Here is a 5,585-nt window from a genome sequence, read left to right as displayed (position 1 = left end):
TTTGAGGGAGAATCATAACTCTATTCTGGACACGTTGCGACATCTATTAGGCATTCAAGTGAGACTTAGAAAGGGCCGTGGATAAGGGAGTCTGAATTTCAAGAGCAAGTTCCAGGCTGGAGATAAACTTTTGGAAGATGTCAACGAAAAGAGAGAAAGAGTGTGGGGAGAGGAAGTAAGAGGCCCCAGGACTGAGCTCTAGAGGGCTCTGTCATCCAGAGGTTGGAGATTTAAGAGGAGCCAGCACGAGAGGGGTCACCGAGTTGGAAGGGACCCCAGAATACCGGTCTGTTGGGAGCCAGGCGAAGGGACCGTTCCAGTGGTTTCGATCGGCCGATGCGCTAAAAAGCGTGAAGACTGAGTGTGAACCTGTGCGCTGAGCACCGTGGAGCTCCTCTGTGGCTTGATGGCACCAACAGAGAGCCCTCCACGTTTTCCAAGCATCGATTCCAACAGGGTGCCACCCGAGCGTGCGGGTCGCAGGGTAAGCTGTGTGTGCGGCTCCATGGGAGCCCCCTCCCAGGGTTGAGGTGAGAGAGCAGGTGCTCATCCATCTCCATTTCACCCCTTAAGCCGGTGGTCCCCGGCCTTTGTGGCACCAGGGACCGGAGCTCCCACGAGAATCTCATGCTGTGGATCCAAGGTGGGGTGGAGGCGGTGATGCCGGCGCTGGGGAGCGGCTGCAGACAGATGAAGCTTCGCTCCTCACCGGCTGCTCGCCTCCTGCTGTGCAGCCCGGTGCCTAACAGGCCACAGAATGGTACCCGGTCCGCGGCCTGGGGGTTGGGGACCCCTGCCTTACGCAGGGAGTTTGGAGGTGAAGCTCACGGCACAGCTTTCTCCAAAAACAGTCTCCACAAATCTTCTCCTGTAAGATCTCCTCTTGGATTAAAAGGTACCTTGACCTTTTTATATAATTGATGGAAATACATTTTACTACTTGATGTAAATACTTTATATGCTTGATGTAAATATATTTTATCTACTTGATGTCTAATAGCTCATCTCACAACGCTTGCACCCTTGAACTCTTGAGGGGGTTCAAGCGTTGCGGGGTGGGTCATCAGACATTTCCTGTTTCCTGATTTTGTTCTGGTGTATGCCACATCCCCAGCCCCAGGGCCAGACCCCGATCTGCTAGGTCAGCCAGTGCAGCGTATTCCCAGGGGACTGTTAGTGGTCCAGATTGGGCACGTGACTGAGGTTGGCTCGTCAGATTGCAGCAAGGGACTGGACTTCCCCAGCTGCCTCACTGGATGTAAACAAGGAGGGAAGTTGCCTGCATTTCTGCTGACGGGTATCCGATGACCATGGGGAAACAGGCTTGGGATGAATGATGCTGTGGACAGAAGAATGGAGCGTGAGAAAGAACTGAAACTACAGACACTGTGAAGTGCTCCGATCAGCGAGGCCTGGACCCCGCCGCGCAGCTGGACTTTGCTGGTTTCGTGGTTTGGAGTGAGGACTCTTACTGCAGCTAAAAGCCTTCGAGTTGAGTCACAGCTACACTGTCCGCCCCATCCCAGGATTCGGGCTGATTCCAGAGTCTGGCCCTCCTTCCGGTCCCTTCTGAGCTTTTCCAGTTCTTTTAACCCTTCCATTGCTGTTGCTTTCAGGGCCAACTTTCCAATTAGGCACCATGGGCACGATGGTTAGGGTCCTCAAAATGTTTTCATTTCAATTTCTCTTAAAACCAGAATTAAAAAAATGAACATATAAGCAATGAATATATACCAAGGAACCTACTCTGGACTCTATTCATCTTTATACCAGAACAGTTATAAAATATAATTTTTAATGTGTATCTTTTTAATACAAAGTGGGAACCCACAAAGGCCCAAGTGCCAACACCCATCAAAGTCATAATGAGGCCCTGGGTGCTGGGTTCCCACATCCTCCACTTTGGGGACTTTTGTTAATATCGGAAGGTGGCTAGGTGAGTGGACTTCTTCAGTATTTATTTAATGCCTGCTGTTTTTTAGGCGCTGCGTTGGGCCTTGAGGATACTGGGATGAACAAGAGAAACAAGAAGGAAGAAATACTGGGATAAGCTTGTCTCTTTGACACCAAGAAGATATTTTGGTCCAAGCGTTGATATGCATCCCACGTTTTCTACTAGATGCTTCTATTCTGATGCTTTACATCCTTTTCTATTACACACACACACACACACACACACACACACACACACACGCACACACACTACCTTTCTGAAGTTATTTTAAAATTACATTCATTGTGATTCATTCTCATCTCTTCTCTAGTGAGTAAATATAATTGTTTTTAGAAACTGGGTTTAATTTAGGGATGCCAGGGAGCTGCCCTGATTTTATTGACAATGCGTTCACAAGCCTTTCTTGCAGTACGGGTGAGGACTTCAGAGAGAAACGTCCAGGAGGAACACTTGCTGATTGGATTGTCACGTCTTAGTGAGATCATCATATTCTGGGGACATCGTCTTCAGTTTTGCAGGCAAAAAACCCTCAATTTTTTCAGTTCAGTCAGACTTCATCAGCACTAGTTGGGATACAAGTTTGGCTCCTGTGGCAAAAACCTTATATAACAGTAACTGAAATCGGATGGCAGCTTATTTCTTGCTTGTCTAGGACTGCTGGGGGCACCATGAGCACCCTGGAAACTTCTGCCTGGCCCTGGTCTGAGGCCTAGATAGCACCTTTCCATAAACAACCACACTTAAAAGACAATTTTATAGAGTTATCAGACATCGCTCTTTTAATTCTTTTTTCTGGTCTTTCATTGCTCATAAAAGAGTTAATGACTTGTAAAAATATTACGTAGATAGTGGCCTCGTATTCTTTCTCTTGAAGTCATTTTAGGGCTTTTTGCGTAACTGCCCTTTGAATTTCTTTACTGCATTTTATAGTATCCTAAAGATCTCAGATTTCACTTCATCCTAAATGTCCCACTATTAAGAAAAAAAAAGTTTATGGAACTGAACTTCCCCTTGCACGTGAACTAGCTTAAGATCTCATATTTCTCCCAGCAACCTTCTCCCTTGCCCTCTCAAATAATTGCTTACACCTTTTGATGAATTATGCACTTAAACTTTATAAGAACCATTCCTGGGGATTTCCATATTGCCCATGGAAGAGTAAATTTTATTTGCGATGTTATAAAGTAATTCGTAGCTATTATATATGCTACCTTTCTGAAGTTATTTTAAAATTACATTCATTGTTATTCATTCTCATCTCTTCTCTAGTGAGTAAATATAATTGTTTTTAGAAACTTCTACTTGCTCTGCAAACATAATTCAAGGAAATCCTGAACATAGCAATTATTTTATTTTGATTGGTTTTTACGTCACCATTGTAAGCATATTATGGAAAACCCCTCAGTTTGTGGAAATAGCCATTTTCCTTATATTGATTTCTTTTAGGAATTAAGAAAAGATAATGGTTGGAATGGTTTACTCAATTGTCTTCAAATGCCAAGTGGAAGTTCTGAGCTGGACCATCTCTGATGGATGAGGCTGGAGGAGGAAACAGGATTTCACCCTCTCAAAGCATTCTGTTACGTTCTGATTTTGTCTTGGGTGTTGCATGCTCTCATAGATCAGTCAGAAAAGTTGTATATGTGAGTTACAATGGGAGATGAACCTAAATCCTCACTTTCCTTCGGAGGTAAAATTTTGTTCACAGATAATAATGGATTATTAGAAATATAAAAAGACATTCTTCAACTTGACAACCCACCAAGTACCAGATGGCTGAAATGTGTGAGAAAGAAATACTTTTTCTTCTTTTCTTCAAAGTAAGTTAATGTGATAAATTCGTGAATGTTTAAATGAGGTAATTCTGTCAGAGGGGAGGAGAACTGTTTGTCTCCGAGTGTTTGAAGGAGGAGGGAATCGAAAGGCAATGTCAGTGTGAAACGGCTCAGCTCCTGAGTGCTCAGGACCACGCCGGGCCACGCTTCGCCCCTCCCCGGACACGCTCTCCGCCCTGCTTGCTAAGCCTCGTTCACTCTTCTCATCTTTATCCTCCCAGAAGAACACCGTCTGATGATCCCTGCTCCCTAATAACTGCAACCCAGGATAGCCGTGATGCTCCATTCATCCCAAATGTCCAGCTGGAGTCGCACGCCAGACACCGTGCCCGACACAGAGCGTCCCCACAGGAAACATGTCCCCTGCCTTTGGGGTCCCCACAGGAAACGTGTCCCCTGCCTTCGGGGTGTCCACAGGCCTGCAAGTCCAGAAATTAGAACGTCACTTGTTTTTGAACGATGGGAACGGAATGGAACTTCTGTGCCCTTTGACCTCTGTCTTCTTTCTGAGCAACGCGGTTCTTGCGAGGCCCCCCGATATCGTTGCTGCAGGCGGGTACGCTCGTTCCTGTTTTCCACCACAGACGGTGCCGCCGTGAGCGGTCCGGTGCGTGTGTCCCGGTGCCCGCGAGGCCGCGGCGCTCGGCAAAGGCCCCACTACGGTCTTACCCAAACGCCAAGCGTACCCCGATGCCGACTAAGGAGCCGGAGATGGAACGCAGGTCGCCCCCTCTCATTCTCCTGCTGAGAGCGGTTTCATGGTTTCCCACTGTGCTTGGAGCAAAGGCCCCGCCTTGGAGCCCTTCAGACCATCGCCGGCTCTCCCGCCGTTCTTACCCGCTCTTTCTTGGGGTTCTACAGCTACGGCGGACTTTCAGTTCTTTCAACGAGTCTCTCCCGGGCCCCTCCTGCCCACCCCAGCCCAGCCCGCAGCCTAGTTAAGCGCACCCACCACCCATCTGAGCTCAGCTAGTCAGATGAGCCCGCCTCCACCCCAGCACACGGCGGAGGTCATGACCTTTCCTGCACGTTCTCACAGAGCTCTCTTTCTAGAACATGTGTTAGTTAGGACGGAGATCTGCCACTGAAACGGAGACCCGGGTGACTTTAATTAGATAGAAGCTTATTCTTTGCTCGCAGGACCGTGTATGCCTAAGCCCAGGGCTTGTCTGGAGGCTCTGAGACGTTGTGAGCCCAGAACCTTTCACCTTGCTGCCGGACATCTCTAGGTCATCGCCCCTCGGGCTTGCTCTGAGATGACTCACCACTGTATTCACATCCCAGCCAGCGGGAGGGAGGAGGAGGAGGAAAGGGAGGACACACCCACCCGCTTTTAAGTGCTTTTAAGGGCACGAGGGGAATTACATTCACTACTTTAACTCACCTCTCAGTAATTAGAACTTGGTCACATGGCCACACCTAACTGTAAGGGAGGCTGGGAAAAGCGGCCTTTATTTTGGCTGCCTGAGCCTAGCAATGCGGCTGGGGATCTGTTACTGCAGGTGGAGTGAATGGCTATAGGGACACCTAGTGGTCACTGTGGCAGAACAGCCAACCCAGGTCACAAGGACACACGGATCAGTGTGATTCTTTGATCCACGCGCTGGACTGTAACCTCTGCGAGAGCAGGGGCCACTTCTGTTTTTGCCCACCACGTATCCCGGTGCCTGGTACAGAGTAGGACCTTGACATGTATTCGTGCGATGTATGGATGAATAGATTGGGTCTCCGACTGCCACCTCCGGCTTTTCCCGGTCTCACGTTTGACAGTCCGGCTAGACCAAATCGCTTGTGGT

At 48.3% G+C, this 5,585-nt stretch overlaps 1 long non-coding RNA gene across 1 annotated transcript; it reads left to right on the top strand.

Annotated features, from left to right (window-relative positions):
- The first annotated feature begins 912 nt into the window (after nucleotides 1-912).
- Nucleotides 913-2,454, top strand: LOC107515176. Its single transcript, XR_001597960.2, has 2 exons — nucleotides 913-1,491; nucleotides 1,983-2,454. It is a non-coding gene; the product is annotated as an uncharacterized LOC107515176 (long non-coding RNA).
- Nucleotides 2,455-5,585: the final 3,131 nt, after the last annotated feature.

The sequence above is a fragment of the Rousettus aegyptiacus genome, unplaced genomic scaffold (genome assembly GCF_014176215.1).
Source record: "Rousettus aegyptiacus isolate mRouAeg1 unplaced genomic scaffold, mRouAeg1.p scaffold_m13_p_15, whole genome shotgun sequence".
Taxonomy (NCBI): domain Eukaryota; kingdom Metazoa; phylum Chordata; class Mammalia; order Chiroptera; family Pteropodidae; genus Rousettus; species Rousettus aegyptiacus.
Note: the sequence above shows the minus strand (reverse complement) of the source record. Positions and strands in the feature narration are given on the sequence as shown.